This window comes from Nerophis ophidion, linkage group LG03 (genome assembly GCF_033978795.1).
Source record: "Nerophis ophidion isolate RoL-2023_Sa linkage group LG03, RoL_Noph_v1.0, whole genome shotgun sequence".
In the NCBI taxonomy this organism is placed as follows: Eukaryota; Metazoa; Chordata; class Actinopteri; order Syngnathiformes; family Syngnathidae; genus Nerophis; species Nerophis ophidion.
Window position 1 is genome coordinate 12754497 of NC_084613.1, and position 18550 is coordinate 12773046.

The window sequence follows — 18550 nt, forward strand, 5'->3', positions numbered from 1 at the left end:
TTATTGAAAAATAAAACAATATTTTAACCCTGAAACAGGCTCTCATGTCGGTCCTTGGGGGTCTGAAGAACCCCCAGGAGGGCAAGCCCCACACTAACCAATAATAAATAAATAACTTCTTACTATTAACGCAACTTCTTGAACAGGTGCGGTAGAAAACGGATGGATGGATTAAAAATGCATGAGAATGTTTTATATTTTGAACATTATTTTTTACAAGTGGAATTATTCATTACTTATCGTGTTAAGCAACATCAGCTCAGATTTATCTGAGAGCCAGATGCAGTCATCAAAAGAGCCACATCTGGCTCTAGAGCCATAGGTTCCCTACCCCTGATGTAGACGCATAGAACCATCATACTGCTGTGATTATATGTATCAAGTTTTCATTCAAGGCTAAGGCAAAACATTGAGATTTATATCGTGTATCGCGATATGGCCTAAAAATATCGACATATTAAAAAAAGGCCATATCGCCCAGCCCTACGGTAGAGGCACTGAAATTCGGGAGTCTCCCGGGAAAATCGGGAGGGCTGGAAAGTATGCATATACACAATGGATGAGCAACCACTGTCTGTGCAAAAAGGCAAAAATGTTTGATTAGTGATCAGTCACAAGAGTGGATGTCACTTTGGTTGCAACATCACAGTCCCTGGCGTCGGTTAGTAGTCCCCGCCCCCAAAGTAGCACCATGACAACAACTTCCTGGTCATGTATTTCTATGCTCAATTTCTCACGTTAAATAACTCCGCGGGGGGGGGACATGGAGCGACTGTTGCCGGTGTGTCGTGGTCCTGTGCCAGCTTGTCTTAAGACAGCTGAGAGCCTCTCCATGTGTACGTTACAACTGTGGTATGGCAGGTGAACGTTTGTTAGGGGGGGGGGGTGAAAGTAAAACAAGACGACGCAGCCCAGGGGTGTCCAAACTTTTTCCACTGAGGGCCGCAGACTGAAAAATCTAATTATACGGGGGCCATTTTGATATTTTCCTTGTTAAAAGCAATACAATAGTTGTTGTTTTTTTACCTTTATGGCTTTCCTCAAGTTTGGTCCCCGGTCTCCGGAAGGGTCTCAGTCATAAAAATGTTTGAAATAAGTCATAAATTATTACTTTTTTCATTTAAAGGCCTACTGAAACCCACTACTACCGACCACGCAGTGTTAGTTTATATATCAATGATGAAATATTAACATTGCAACACATGCAAATACGGCCAGTTTTAGTTTACTAAATTACAATTTTAAATTTTCCGCAAAGTATCCTGTTGAAAACATCGCGGAATGATGACGCGTGCGCGTGACATCACCGGTGGTAGCGGACATTTTCTTCCAGCTCGATCCAAGCTATAAGTAGTCTGCTTTAATCGCATAATTACACAGTATTCTGGACATCTGTGTTGCTGAATTTTTTGCAATTTGTTTAATTAATAATGGAGACGTCAAAGAAGAAAGACGTAGGTGGGAAGCGGTGTATTGCAGCTGCCTTTAGCAACACAAACACAGCCGGTGTTTCCTTGTTCACATTCCTGAAGGTGAAGCTTTACTACGGAACAGAGCTGTCAAGCGAACATGGTTCCCGACCACATGTCAACCGGCAGGTTTAGGTGAGAAAATTGTGCTAATAAATCGTCTCTTACCGTAGACATGAGAGGAGCTTGCTTTCTCCTGCAGCTGCGGACTGTTACCTCCTGCCACCGGAGATACTGGCAGTCACCACACCCGTGGCCACACCCCTCTGACTTTCAGGTACCATATAATCTCACTAAAACACTAGTAACACAATAAGCAGATAAGGGATTTTCCAGAATTATCCTAGTAAATGTGTCTAATAACATCTGAATCGCTCCCTCTGCCCTCGCCTTTTTTTTTTCTATTCCTTCACTCTCACTATCCTCATCCACGAATCTTTCATCCTCGCTCAAATAATAAGTAAATCGTCGCTCTCGCTGCTGGTGGCCATGATTGTAAACAATGTGAGGATATGAGGAGCTCCATAACCGGTGACATCACGCGCACATCGTCTGCTACTTCCGGTACAGGCAAGGCTTTTTTATGAGCTACCAAAATGTGCTAACTTTATTGTCGATGTTCTCTAATAAATCCTTTCAGCAAAAATATGGCAATATCACGAAATGATCAAGTATGACACATAGAATGGACCTGCTATCCCCGTTTAAATAAGAAAATCTCATTTCAGTAGGCCTTTAACGCTTGAATCTCGAGATCAACTTCAGGTCTGTCTGTCGTCATAAAAAAAAAATTAATTTTATTTTCTATGTTTATGGCCTTTATGTCAAAACCCTTATTTATATAGCAAACACACAAACTATGCAACATTTTCCCCCAAAACATTTCAAAGTGGAATACTTGACATGGAGTAATTGGAACCCTAAATAGGTCAATAATTCATAACAATAAAAACAGAATAAGTGTTGAAAATAAGCCAAATGTATATTTATATTTTTTTACTTTTAAGGCTTAAGTCTGTAGATCTCTTGATTATAAGATTTTATAATTTTTTTCTAACTTTTTTGTTTGTTTGATGCCCTTTTTGTGAAAGAAAACTTTGTTTCGCACAAAATATGCAGTATTATCCCCTCAAAATATTTGAAAGTGAAATTGTTCCAGTGAAGTAATTGGAGCCATCAGCAGGTCAATTAGGGCTGGGCGATATTGCCTTTTTTTAATACCGCGATATTTTTAGCCCATATCGCGATATACGATATATTTCTCTGTATTTTTTTGCCTTAGCCTTGAATGAACACTGGATGCATATAATCCCAGCAGTATGGTGATTATATGTGTCTACATTAAAACAGTCTTGTTCATACTGCACTAATATATGCTACTTTTAAACTTTCATACCGAGAAGGAAATCACAAGTTAGTAAATTTACAGGGATGGGAATGAAGATTTACAAATCAGCTGAAAATTTTTTTAATCCTAAAACCTGAGTACACCTAATGTACTCGCCTGCTAGGGGCGTCTGGGGTATGCCCCCCCAGAAAAATGTTGAAATCTGTGTTAGCTTAGGATGTATTTTCTGCTATTTTGAGTCAAAATCTAACAATATTCTCCTGACCAAAATTTCACATTCATTAGCGAATATTTTCATAAAAATGTATCATGTGATAAAATTTATGTATACAAGTTTACACATATATCAAATTTTTGCACAGTTTTGGATTATAGACAAAAAATAGGCCTACAAATGATTTAACCATATTTTAAAATATAAAAATGTTGAAATACATAAGATCGTGTATTGTACCTCTGAATGGACTCGTCTGTCGTAGATTGAGAAGTGAAGTGAATTATATTTATATAGCGCTTTTCTCTAGTGACTCAAAGCGCTTTACATAGTGAAACCCAATATCTAAGTTACATTTAAACCAGTGTGGGTGGCACTGGGAGCAGGTGGGTAAAGTGCCTTGCCCAAGGACACAACGGCAGTGACTAGAATGGCGGAAGCGGGAATCGAACCTGCAACCCTCAAGTTGCTGGCACGGCCACTCTACCAACCGAGCTATGCCGTCCCCATTGGTGTGAGAGGAGCCGAGTCGGAGGTGGGAGGCTTCGATAGTTGATTTGAGGCTGTTTGTGACGATGTTTGACTTCAGCTTGAAGGCAAAACCAAGTGAAAAATGACTTCTCTGTAAACTCACTTTACTTAGATGCCTTGCCGATTTTGCGTGGTCAAAGAATGCCACCTTTCTCCGAGATCCATAGTTCACAATGTCCTTGCAATATAAGCACTGAGCACGGTTCATCGCAATTTGAAATGAAATCGCTGATCAGTTCGTCTACTTCTACGATAGTGTTGTTAATCTTCACCTTCAGTTTGATAGATATATCGAGCTATGCCCAGTTCCACTTGTTTCTCACGCTCTTATCGATATCTTTCGCTAATGAAGCATACCTATCTTGAATAAGCTTAACCATGTCTGAAACTGTTTTGTCAATAAAAGAAACGTGTTAATTGAGAGCTACTGTGTTTTCTTTCCAGATTAGTCGCCGATAAACACAACCAACATAAACAGAATACGAGTTCAGAAACGCTCACAATAATTGAGGATCAGGGACTAGATATTGTCGGCAAACGACGCGTGCAGACGCCTATAACGGGCAATGTCATTGGTTGATGTCGTCAGCTGATAGCAGAGCTAGCCAATCTGGTGCCTTCACACATTTCAAAATCGGCGGAATTCCGCGGATCCGCGGAAAATTCCCATCCCTGAATTTACCAAAACTGTGTTTATTAAACAGTTATTAGCAGGTGACTTTTCAAATGATGCTACATATTAGCAGTAATGCTACTTTTGGTAGCAACACTTGTGACCCACACATGACAAATTAAAGTTGTCTATTCGACATATTCACGCTTGAAGCCGAACCACCGCCAGACGATGGGCCAGTGCTGTTTTTCTTGGTAATTAATTCTTCCTTCATTTGTTACGAGATTCACACCTTCTTAGAATAGAATAGAATAGAAAGTACTTTATTGATCCCCCAGGGATCAATAAAGTACTTTCTCTCGCAACAACCCGCTAGCATCACAGCTAACGTTAGCCACGCCGCTACCTCTCTGCTGGGCGAGGGCGTATACTAGGGGTGTAACGGTACACAAACATTTCGGTTCGGTACGCACCTCGGTTTAGAGGCAACGGTTCGGTTCATTTTCTGTAAGAAATCAACAAAATATAAATTTTTGGGTTATTTATTTACCAAATTTGTAAACAATGGCTTTATCCTTTTAACATTGGGAACACTATAATAATTCTGCCCACGTTAATCCACATTAAACTGCCTCAAGTTGTTGCTTTGATTAAATAAAACGAAAAAACCTTTCTTCTACATATAAAAAGTTTAACATTAAACAGTTTCCATTGAAACTGTTTAACGTCAACTCATCATGCTTAATTTATTACAGCATTTGGGAAGCCTGTAGTTGACTTTTATTATGTAAATGTTGTATTTTTATCAACATGTGATAGCAGGGACCCTGCTATTCAAAACTAGGCTGCTACATTACTAATGATTAATGTAACTATAGCTGAAAAATAGTACAATTGCAATAGGAGAGTCTATTCATCCCTAAACACAATGGAGTTCAATGAAATAACAGACAGACAGGGCTTTGCTGCCCCTAAAACACACACACACATGCACGCGCACACACACACACACAAAAATGAGCTAACGTTACGCTAAAAGCTAATTAGCCTTCCTCTCAAGCCTATACTGTGAGCGAGCTGAGCTGCAGTTTAAGTTTCTAGAAGGTCAACGGGCTCATAGTGATGTTTGTAATAGTTGTGACTGGGAAGTGTTTAGTATAATTTGGGTAGAGTCCGCTCCTCCCCTGCTAGACGAATATCTGCTCGATGCTAAAGCATTGACTACGTCGTTCTGAAGTCTGAATACGCACTGCTGATTGGCTGTTACATCGCTATGAATACGCACTGCTGATTGGCTTTGTATGTAACCAATCAGATTGTTGTGTGGGCGGGACAATGAGACAGAGACAGAGGCAGAAAGCAGTGCAGCTTGTGAAGACTTCTGCTTCCGAACTTGTTCGGTACGCCCGCGTGCCGAACCGAAACCCCCCGTACCGGGGCCCATTTTTATAGTCAGCTGGGATTTGAACTCACGAGCTACCGATATCAGGGCGGACACTCTGCCCACTAGGCCACTGAGTAGGTGGCCACACCTCAAAGGGGAACATTATCAGCAGACCTATGTAAGCGTCAATATATACCTTGATGTTGCAGAAAAAAGACCATATATTTTTTTAACCGATTTCTGAACTCTAAATGGGTGAATTTTGGCGAATTAAACACCTTTCTGTTTATCACTCTCTTTGCGACGACGTCACAACGTGACGTCACATCGGTCGTCAACGCCATGTTTCCCTACCACATCGAGTCAAATCAGCACTGTTATTTTCCGTTTTTTCGACTGTTTTCCGTACCTTGGAGACATCATGCCTCGTCGGTGTGTTGTCGGAGGGTGTAACAACACGATCAGGGACGGATTCAAGTTGATTTACGTAAAATGTGCATCGATTAGCACGGCATGCTAACATGCTATTTAGGCTAGCTGTGTGCATTATGCCTATTTGTAGCTATATTTACATCTAGCCTTTCCCTCCACCCACATATAATGCCAAAAAAAAACACTTAGCAATCGACGGATTTAAGTTGCTCCAGTGTCAAGAGATGCGAAAGTCCTTCGTTTGGTTTTTACCGCCGATGCTACGACAGAGATGACACAGAGATGACAAGAATGTCTGGAGATCCTGCGACACTCAAAGCAGATGCATTCCCAACGATAAATTCAACAAAATCACAAAGGTGAGTTTTGTTGTTATTGACTCATAGATTCAGTGTCAATGCGAAAGTCTTGATCGGTTGGTCTGCACATTTTACCGGCGATGCTAACGCAGAATAGCATCAATAGCTATACGCTCAATAGCTTCAGTTTCTTCTTCAATTTTGGTTTTGCTATCTGCCTCCATACTCCAACCATCCGTTTCAATACATGCTTAATCTGTTAAATCGCTTAAGCCGCTGAAATCAGAGTCTGAATCCGAGCTAATGTTGCTATATCTTGCTGTGCTATTTGCCATTGTTTGTATTGGAATCGCTATGTGACGTCACAGGGAAATAGACAGTGGCATCGCAAATAGCGAAAATCAAGCACTTTAAAGGGGAACATTATCACCAAACCTATACAAGCGTCAATATATACTTTGATGTTGCAGAAAAAAGACCATGTATTTTTTTAATCGATTTCCGAACTCTAAATGGGTGAATTTTGGCAAATTAAACGCCTTTCTGTTTATCGGTCTTTTAGCGATGACGTCAGAACGCGACGTCACCGAGTTACTACAGCCGCCATTTTCATTTTCACATTACAAACACCGGGTCTCAGGTCTGTTATTTTCCGTTTTTTCGACTATTTTTTGGATCCTTGGAGACATGCCTCGTCGGTGTGTTGTCGGAGGGTGTGACAACACTAATAGGGAGGGATTCAAGTTGCACCACTGGCAAGAAATCTGCCGCCAGACCCCATTGAATTTGCCAGAGTGTCTGCACATTTTACCGGCGATGCTAAGACAGACATGGCACAGAGATGTATGGATAACCTGCAGATGCATTTGCAACGATTAAGTCAACAAAATCACAAAGGTGAGTTTTGTTGATGTTGTTGACTTATGTGCTAATCAGACATATTTGGTCACGGCATAACTGCCAGCTAATCGATGCTAACATGCTATGCTAATCGATGCTAACATGCTATTTACGCTAGCTGTATGTACATTTGAAACTAGATACCCACATTTAATGCGAAACAAACACTTACCAATCGACGGATTTAAGTTGCTCCAGTGTCACAAGATATGAAAGTCCTGATTGTTTGGTCAACACATTTTACCGGCGATGCTAATAAGGCAGCCATGTTATGGGCCACTTCAAAAGGTACACCCACGCTATGGCCGAATAGCGTCAATAGCTATTCGCTCAATAGCTTCAATTTCTTCTTCAATTTCGTTTTCGCTATCTGCCTCCATACTCCGACCATCTGTTTCAATACATGCGTAATCTGTTGAATCGCTTAAGCCGCTGAAATCCGAGTCTGAATCCGAGCTAATGTCGCTATATCTTGCTGTTGTAACCGCCATGTTGTTTGAATTGGCAGCCATGTATGACGTCACAGGGAAATGGACAGTCGCATCGCAAATAGCGAAAATCAAGCACTTTAAAGCTTTTTTTTAGGGATATTCCAGGAGATGTAAAATTTTGGAAAAAACTTCGATAAATAAAATAAGCCACTGGGAACTGATTTTTATTGGTTTTAACCCTTCTGAAATTGCGATAATGTTCCCCTTTAAGTTGGAGTCTTTAATCTCGTTATATGCAGACATAATGACAATAAAGTCCATTCTATTCTATTCTAAATTGTTATCATAGTATTTTTTTTGAATGGGCCGGGGGCCATTAACAAATTAGCTGGGGGCCACAAAAGGCGATCGGGCCGCACTTTGGACACACCTGACGCAGCCCCTTTTTTCGTATTCACAACTTCACTCAAAAGTTTTACCGAGCAAAGCCGAATATACCCGAGTAGCGACTCGGAGCCCGGTTTGTTGTCAACGCGGCCATTGACCACCGCGCTATTCTTCACGCATATGTCGCCGCATAACACGTCGTTGTGGGGCGCAAAAAGCGGCGCCAACCGCTCCAGTCGCCGCTTATCAAATACTTTGAGGGTTGAAAATACTCACCAGAGACGACGAGGGTTGTTCCGACCGGAGTCCCCGACCTCGAAGCTTCTTCTCGGGCCGGACGCCGTCTTCCCGTCCGTCCCTCGCCGACTACTAATTCGCCTTCGTCGAGAGTTGATGTCGATGGAGCTGGATTCGCTTACAACGTGGCCGGCGTCGAGTCGTTATTAAATCGGCGGCTGAAAAATGTGACGCGTCCCAGCCGTCGTTTTTCGCCGAGCGGGTACCATGTTAGTGAAGGGAGCCGACGATTGGTGCCTGATGCCAGCCTGACCCCCGGCGCGTCCTCTTCGGCTGGCTTGCCGGGAAGTGGCGCCCCTCGGCGGCCAAAAGTGGAAGCGAGAGGCGGGGGCGGGCGGGGATATGGACGAGCACAGCGCCCTCCACTGGTAGAACTTCAACACTACATATACGTTTACCTTCATTAGTTTATTTTAAGGCCTACTGAAACCCACCACGCAGTCTGATAGTTTATATATCAATGATGAAATATTAATAATACGGCCTTTTTAGTTTACTAAATTACAATTTTAAATTTCCCGGGAGTTTCGTCTTCCAAACGTCGTGTAATGAGGACGTGTACGCAAGACGTCACGTTTTTTTTAGGAAGTATGAGCGCTGCGCACACACACAGCTAAAAGTCGTCTGCTTTAACGGCATAATTACACAGTATTTTGAAGATCTGTGTTGCTGAATCTTTTGCAATTTGTTCAGTTAATAAAGAAGAAGTCACAGTAGAAAGATGGAGTTGGGAAGCTTTAGCCTTTAGCCACACAAACACACGGTGATTCCTTGTTTAAAATTCCTGGAGGGGAAACGTTCCTATGGATCAGAGCGCGGTCAAGAGAACATGGATCCCGACCACATGTCAACCAGCAGGTTTCGGTGAGAAAATTGTGGTTAAAAAGTCAGTTCTTACCGGAGAAAAGCTGAGCTTGTGCCGTCCATAGCTGCCGTCGACTCCCCTGAGACACTGCGCGACAAGACACCCGTGGAGACACCCTTCCGACTATCAGGTACTGTTAAACTCACTAAAACACTAGAAACACAGTAGAAAGATAAGGGATTTCCCAGAATTATCCTAGTAAATGTGTCTAAAAACATCAGAATCCGTCCCAATGTTCTAGTCCGTCGCTATCAATATCCTCAAACAGGAATCTTTCATCCTCGCTCCAATTAATGGGGAAATTGTCGTTTTCTCGGTCCGAATAGCACTTTTTGTTGAATGAATTGATTAACGTGAACCCCGACTTAAACAAGTTGAAAAACTTATTCAGGTGTTACCATTTAGTGGTCAATTGTACGGAATATGTACTGAACTGTGCAATCTACTAATAAAAGTATCAATCAATCAATCAATCAAAGGCTCCCATTAAAAACAATGTGAATATGTGAGGAGCCCTCAAACATGTGACGTCATCGTCTGCGACTTCCGGTAGAGGCAGGGCTTCTCTCTTAGCACCGAAAGTTTCGAACTTTATCGTGGATGTTCTCTACTAAATCCATTCAGCAAAAATATGGCAATATCGCGAAATGATCAAGTATGACACATAGAATGGACCTGCTATCCCCGTTTGAATAAGAAAATCTCATTTCAGTAGGCCTTTATTTTATTGAACAATGAACATGCATAATGCAATTACGTATATTTTACAATATATATAATTTTATATGATTGTACAGAACTGGGGTCGGCAACCCAAAATGTTGAAAGAGCCATATTGGACCACAAATACAAAAACAAATCTGTCTGGAGCCGCAAAAAATTAAAAGCCATATTACATACAGATAGTGTGTCATGGGATATAAATTGATTTATGAGGACTTAAAGGAAACTAAATGAGCTCAAATATAGCTACAACCGCATTTTGCAAATTTAATGTCAAATCAAATCAAATCAAATGTTTATTGGATTAATCACTATACAGTGTACACCCACGACTAAACTACTGACTAAACTACTACCAAGTGTGGATTCAGGCCAAGTGGCCTATTTCAAGTTCCAGGTAACCCTACATTATTATATTTTATAAATAGTAAACCAAGTTGTGGTAGTAGTTTAGTCAGTAGTTCTGTTGTGGATGTACACTGTATAGCAGGGGTGTCAAACTCAAATACAGAGTGGGCCAAAATTTTAAACGGAACAAAGCCGCGGGCCAAGGTTGAACAAATTAACCTTTTAATAGGGACCCAAACAAGTTTTGCATTAAATATTGAACAAGCAAGGCTTATATAACTTTAGTGACAAATAATAAGTGAAGTGAATTATATTTATATAGCGCTTTTTCTCTAGTGACTCAAAGCACTTTACATAGTGAAACCCAATATCTAAGTTACATTCAAACCAGTGTGGGTGGCACTGGGAGCAGGTGGGTAAAGTGTCTTGCCCAAGGACACAACGGCAGTGACTAGGTTGGCAGAAGCGGGAATCGAACCTGCAACCCTCAAGTTGCTGGCACGGCCACTCTACCAACCGAGCTAAACCGGTTGGTAAAATATCAATGGTATATCAAATAAATTTTAATAAAAATGTTATGCCTTTTTTTCTATTTGCAATCTTCTTAGGTAAATATCAATTTTGTTCCACAGGCTAATAATACATTTGAAAATAAAATAACAATAATAAATGAACCAAACATTTAAGCTTTGAAGTAGCAAGAGAAAATGTATGAATAAAACGTTAATTATTGGTCAGTTTGCTGGAAGTTTCCCGGAAGAGTTAGTGCTGCAAGGGATGGGGGTATTTGTTCTGTTGTGTTACGGTGCGGATGTTCACCCAAATGTGTTTGTCATTCTTGTTTGGTGTGGGTTCACAGTGTGGCACATACTTGTAACAGTGCTAAAGTTGTTTATACGGCCACCCTCAGTGTGACATGTATGGCTGTTGACCAAGTATGCCTTGCATTCACTTGTGCGTGTGTGTGTGTGTGTGTGTGTGTAAAAGCCACAAATATTATGTGACACGCTGTTAGTATGGAGTAAAAGCGGACATGACGACAGGTTGCAGAGAACTCTAAAGGTAGTGCCTTAAATACCCGACCCCAATATAGTTGTCCAGGTGGAAATTAGTAGAAATTCGGGAGAATGGTTGCCCCGGGAGATTTTTGGGAGGGGCACTGAACTTCGGGACTCTACCAGGAAAATTAGGATTGTTGGCAAGTATGAGTATTAGCGGTGAATGCGATGTTCCAGCGGCACCGACGCTGTATAACACCGGCGGGCCAGCTCTAATGCTAAATTGATATTGCCTCAAGGGCCAAATTAAATTACATGGTGGGCCAGATTTGGCCCGCGGGCCAGAGTTTGACACCCATGCTGTATAGTGATAAATCCAATAAACATTTGATTTGATTCGACATTAAATTTGCAAATTGCGCGCCATTGGAATTGTGCTTACAACACAGTGACCAAGTATGTCTGATTAGCACACTCAACAAATCTCACCTTTGTGCATTCATGCACAACGTTATAAGTTTGGTGGACAAAATGAGACAGAAAAAGAAGTGGCATAAAACACGTCTTAGAAAGTCGGAGAAAGTTATACATGTAAACAAACTCTAGGGTGAATTCAAGGACCGGCAAAATTAGTAGGACAAAACGGCGCTCGCCAAATACTCAAATCAGTGAAACATGTTTAATACAAACCGTGTGCTTTATAACAATTAGGGAGGTTTGTGTCATGTTTATCTTCCTACAGACACCAAATGAAAACAAAAAATATGTTTTTTTCCCCTCGTCATTTCCATTTTTCATATATTTTTGAAAAAGCTCCAGAGCCACTAGGGCAGCGCTAAAGAGCCGCTTGTGGCTCCAGAGCCGCGGGTTGCCGACCGCTGGTTTAAAATATTACATAATATAATAATAAGTAGCCCCCCTCGGTGGCCAAAAGCGGAAGTGGCAGGCGGGAAAAAGTGGATAAGCTCGGCCTCACAGCGCCTCCACTGGTAGAACGTCAACACTACATATACCATCCATCCATCCATCTTCTTCCGGTTATCCAAGGTCGGGTCGCGGGGGAAGCAGCCTAAGCAAGGAAGCCCGGACCGTCCCTCTCCCCAGCCACTTCGTCTAGCTCTTCCCAGGGTATCCCGAGTTGTTCCCAGGCCAACCGGGAGACATAGTCTTCCCAACGTGTCCTGGGTCTTCCCCGTGGCCTCCTACTGGTTGGAGGTGCCCTAAACACCTCCCGAGGTTGGCATCCTGAACCACCTCATCTGGCTCCTCTCGATGTGGAGGAGCAGCGGCTTTACTTTGAGTTCCTCCCGGATGACAGAGCTTCTCACCCTGTCTCTAAGGGAGAGCCCCGCCACACGGCGGAGGAAACTCATTTCGGCCGTTTGTACCCGTGTTCTAGTCCTTTCGGTCATGACCCAAAGCTCATGGCCATAGGTGAGGTTGAGAACGTAGATCGACCTGTAAATTGAGAGGTTTGCCTTCCGGCTCAGCTCCTTGTTCACCACAACGGATCGGTACAACGTCCGCATTACTGAAGACGCCGCACCGATCCGCCTGTCGATCTCACGATCCACTCTTCCCTCACTCGTGAACAAGACTCCTAGGTACTTGAACTCCTCCACTTGGGGCAGGGTCTCCTTCCCAACCCGGAGATGGCACGCCACCCTTTTCCGGGAGAGAACCATGGATTCGGACTTGGAGGCGCTGATTCTCATTCCGGTCGCTTCACACTCGGCTGCGAACCGATCCTGGCCGGGATCTTCAGCTTTTACACTACATATACACTCACCTTTTTATTGAACAATGAACATACATATTGCAATAATGTATATTTGCCAATATATATAATTAATATTACGTAATATAAAAAAAAATATCCATACATCCATTTTCCTACCAGTTGTCCCTTTCCCCAAGTGCAGGTCTTTGGAGGTGGGAGGAAGCCAGAGTACCTGGAGGGGGGAACCCACACAGTCACGGGGTAGAACATGCAAAGTCCACACCGAAAGATGCATTCTCGGTGACAATAATTGTCATTTTCTTTAAAAAAAAAAAAATTAAATATTTATATTGAAGTGGGAGTTGTTAGTTCGAAAGAAAACACCTTAAAAAATTTAAATATCAGAAAAATATTAACATAAAAAAATTATATGTATATATATATATATATATATATGTATATATACATGCTCATTAAAAATAATTGACATTTTTTTCTTAAAATCTAAACAAAAAAACAATCAATCAATCAATCAATCAATGTTTATTTATATAGCCCCAAATCACAAATGTCTCAAAGGACTGCACAAATCATTACGACTACAACATCCCCGGAAGAACCCACAGAAGGGCAAGGAAAACTCACACCCAGTGGGCAGGGAGAATTCACATCCAGTGGGACGCCAGTGACAATGCTGACTATGAGAAACCTTGGAGAGGACCTCAGATGTGGGCAACCCCCCCCCCCCTCTAGGGGACCGAAAGCAATGGATGTCGAGCGGGTCTAACATGATACTGTGAAAGTTCAATCCATAGTGGCTCCAACAAAAAATGTTTACCTTCCAAAAAATATTACATTTTTTTAATGATAAAATTGAAAACGTGTACAAAAAAATCAGAAAAATACTAACATAGTAAAATGTGTGTATATGCATAAATATAATATCATAAATAATAGTATAAGTTTACAAACACATTGAGGCAATACAATACAATACTATTCAATATTTAAGTTTTGATATTTTACAGCAGGTTGATTAAATTACAGAAAATGAATCAATTTAAATGCAATCCTACAAACAAAAGCTGTTAAAGAAAGTAAATATAAGAGACGGAACAAATTATAATAAAATAAAATCTGAACATTTTAAAAAAACTTAGCTTATCTAAAGCAACTTAAATTATTTCAATAAAGATAATAATTTCAAAGTTTTTCAACTTTTAACCATTTTCTTAGATTGTATTGTATTTCTATTGAGGCCCCAAAAAAAATTTATGATAAAATGGAACTGTCTGAATAAAGCAGTGCTCCGTTGTGGAAGGAATTCAAGCACTGTATGTTTAAAATGTTCATCAGATTAATAACGTCTCACTGAGGTGGTTAGAAGGATTCCATTTCATAACGTCTTCTGTCACTCGACCTGTCAAACCTGCAAGTCCAAGTCTCCTCTTCCCGGTGATACTGGGATTAACCACTTCCTGTTGCTCTTTGAGCATCTCTATGCTGTGTTTGCATTTGATGCTGGCTCATTGGGTCATATATATATATACAGTATGTTGTATATATATATAAAATTGTAAATATATATGACATGTGTGTGTATATATATACATACACACACACATATATGTATATGTAAATATACATATGTATATATATACATACATGTCTATAGATAAATATATACACTTATATTTAGTGTACATATACACACGTATATATATATGCATACATACATGTACAGTATATACATGTATACATATATATACACATAAATACATGTATATACATACACATACATATATGCATACATAATATATATATACATACATAGTATGTATATATATTCATACATATACACAGATAATATATATATACATACATTGTACATACATATACTGTATATATACATATGTGTATATATATACGTATAAAGACATATATATACATACGTATGCATATATATACATATACAGTATATATACATATATGTGTATATATATGTATACAGACATGTGTATATATATGTATACAGACATGTATACAGACGAGGATGTCGTAGTGGTTTGTGCAGCCCTTTGAGACACTAGTGATTTAGGGCTATATAAGTAAACATTGATTGATTGATATACATATGCATATATGTATATATACATATATATGTACATTTATATATATATATATACATATATAGATACATACATACATGTATATATGTGTGTATATATCTAATATATACATACATATGTCTATAGATAAATATATACACTTATATATAGTGTACATATACACACGTATATATATATATGCATACATACATGTACAGTATATACATGTATACATATATGTATATACATACATACATACATGTATATACATACACACATATATATATGCATACATAATATATATATATATATATATATACAAACATAGTATATATACATACTTAGTATATATATATATTCATACATATACACAGATAATATATATATATATACATACATTGTACATACATATACTGTATATATACATATGTATGTGTATATATATATACGTATAAAGACATATATATACATACGTATGCATATATGTATATATATACATATACAGTATATATACATATATGTGTATATATATACGTATACAGACATATATACATATGCATATATGTATATATACATATATATGTACATATATATATATATATATACATATATATACATACATATATATATATGTGTGTATATATCTAATATATACATACATACTGTACATGGCCCTGCTATGACGTAGCGACTTGTCCAGGGTGTACACTGCCTTCTGCCCGATTGTAGCTGAGATAGGCACCAGCGCCCCCTGCGACCCCAAAGGGAATAAGCGGTAGAAAATGGATGGCATACGTACATACACACACAGCACAGGGGAGATGATCCTTCCAGTTTCACAATGGGTTATACTTGTATAACACTTTTCTATCTTCAAGGGACTCAAAGCGCTTTGACACTATTTCCACATTCACACACTCATAGCTAAAGCTGCCATGCAAGGCCCTAACCAGGACCCATCAGGAGCAAGGGTGAAGTGTCTTGCTCAAGGACACAACGGAAGTGACTGGGTTGGTAGAAGCAGGGGATTGAACCAGGAACCCTCAGGTTGCTACCAATTTTGCCACGCCATTCACCTCCCTTCCCTGAGCAGCGATCCCTTCGCAAGGTCAAGACAGTTTAAACATTCACTCTTTTAGGGCCAAAATTCAGGTGAGGGGGGGAAATGTCCAGAGCAAACACAAGTCTGCATACTTTCCAGAATGTGCCAGCAGAGAGGGGCGTCCTTGTGAGGGCCTCCCTTCGGAAGTCTCGCTTGTTTCCTCTCACCTCAGTGGTTGTGTTGTCCGTCATCCATCATGTCCCTGGGAAAGGTGCACTCGGGTCATTTGGAAAGTGTAGACTAAACCTCACTTGTGTGCTTTCTGTGGTTCATTTCCTTAATAGGAGACAGACAACCTTTGACACAAGATGACTCCAGAAAATGAAATAAATGCTTTCATGATGTACAACGACTACTCTACTTGCAGTAGCATTACAATTTGACATAGGTCAAAGATCCTCCAAATGTAAGAGGCGTACTCTGCTGTTTATAAAAACACACTTTAAGAAAAAAATAGTCAAAGATTTCCTATATGACAGGAGTACTCTGCTGTTTATTAAACACAAACTATAAAAAAGATAGTCAAAGATTCCATAAATGACAAGAGCATTCTTACTCTTCCTAGAACACCTATTGTAGAAAAAAACGAGTCAAAGATCCTCTCTGCTGTTTATAAAAATATAAACTGATGTGGAAAAAAATAAACAATCAAAGATCCTCCAGACAACAGGAGCACCCTGCTGTTTTTATGGACCTACTGCAAAAAACACTGGTCAAAGATCCTTTATGTTACAGGAGCACTCTGCTGATTTTCAGTATCTATGAAAAAAACTCTAGTCAAAGATACTCTATACGACAGGCACTCTGCTGTTTATAAAAAAAAAAAAACTACTGCGGAAAAAAAAACTAGGCAAAAATCCTCCCTGCGACCTGAGCACCGTGCTGTTTTTATAGACCTACTGCAAAAAACTCGAGTCAAAGATCCTCTATACAACAGGCACTCTGCTGTTTATATAAAAAAAAAAACCTACTGTGGAAAAAAAAAACCAGGCAAAGATCCTCCATGCGACAGGAGCACCCTGCTGTTTTTATGGACCTACTGCAAAAAACACTGGTCAAAGATCCTCCATGTAACAGGAGCACTCTGCTGATTGTCAGTATCTATGAAAAAAACTCTAGTCAAAGATACTCTATACGACAGGCACTCTGCTGTTTATAAAAAAAAAACTAGGCAAAGATCCTCCATGCGATTGGAGAACCCTGCTGTTTTTATAGACCTACTGCAAAAAACTCGAGTCAAAGATCCTCTATACAACAGGCACTCTGCTGTTTGTAAACAAAAAAACTACTGTGGGAAAAAAATAGTAATCAAAGATCCTCCATGCGACAGGAGCAAGCTGCTGTTTTTAAAGGATCTACTGCATGCAAAAACACCAGTCAAAGATCCTCCATACGACAGAAGCACCCTGCTGTTTTATGGACCTACTACAAAAAAAAACTCGAGTCAAAGATCCTCTATACAACAGACACTCTGCTGTTTGTAAAAAATCTACTGTGTGGAAAAAATAATAATAATCAAAGATCCTTCATGCGACAGGAGCAAGCTGCTGTTTTTACGGATCTACTGCATGCAAAAACAACAGTCAAAGATCCTCCATACGACAGGAGTGCTCTGCTGATTTGAAGTATCTACGACAAAAACTCTTGTTAAAGATCCTGAATATGACAGGCAGTTTATAAAAAAACACTACTGTAGAAAAAAAAAGTGAATCAAAGATCCTCCATACGACAGGAGCACCCTGCTGTTTTATGGACCTACTGCAAAAAATCACTAGGCAAAGATCCTCCATACAACAGGAGCGCTCTGCTGAGTTTCAGTATCTATGACCAAAAGATGAATCAAAGATCCTCTGTACGACAGGCACTCTGCTGTTTAAAAAAAAAAAACTACTGTGGAACAACACACAAAAAAAAACTAGTCAAAATCCTCCATGCTGTGTTATGGACCTACTGCAAAAACACTGGGCAAAGATCCTCTATACAACAGGAGCGATCTGCAAAAATGAAAATCTGCCAAAAAAAAAAAAAGCCTCTACACAACAGACACTATGCCGTTCATAAAAAAAAAACACTATTGGAAAAACAATAATAATCAAAGATCCTCCATGCGACAGGAGCACCCTGCTGTTTTATGGACCTGCTGCAAAAAAAAAAAAAACACCAGGCAAAGATCCTCCATACGACAGGAGGATCATGATTTGGTCATAAATACTGAAAATCAGCAGGGTGCTCCTGTCGTATAGAGGATCTTTGCCTGTTTTTTTGTTTTGTTTGTTGGCAGTAGGTCCATAAAACAACAGGGTGCTCCTGCCGCATGGAGGATCTTTGATTATTATTTGTTTTGCCATACTAGTTTTTTTTATAACCAGCAGAATGCCTGT

General features: G+C 39.9%; 1 protein-coding gene across 2 annotated transcripts in view; it reads right to left on the reverse strand.

The window, feature by feature from the left end:
• The window catches only part of LOC133549129 (cyclin-dependent kinase 17), a 113796-nt gene extending 105192 nt beyond the window's left edge, over window positions 1–8604 (reverse strand). For both annotated transcript variants that reach the window (XM_061894272.1, XM_061894273.1), the window contains exon 1: window positions 8285–8604. The gene's annotated coding sequence lies outside the window, so the exon portion shown is untranslated. The remainder of the gene's footprint in view (window positions 1–8284) is intronic.
• Window positions 8605–18550: the final 9946 nt, after the last annotated feature.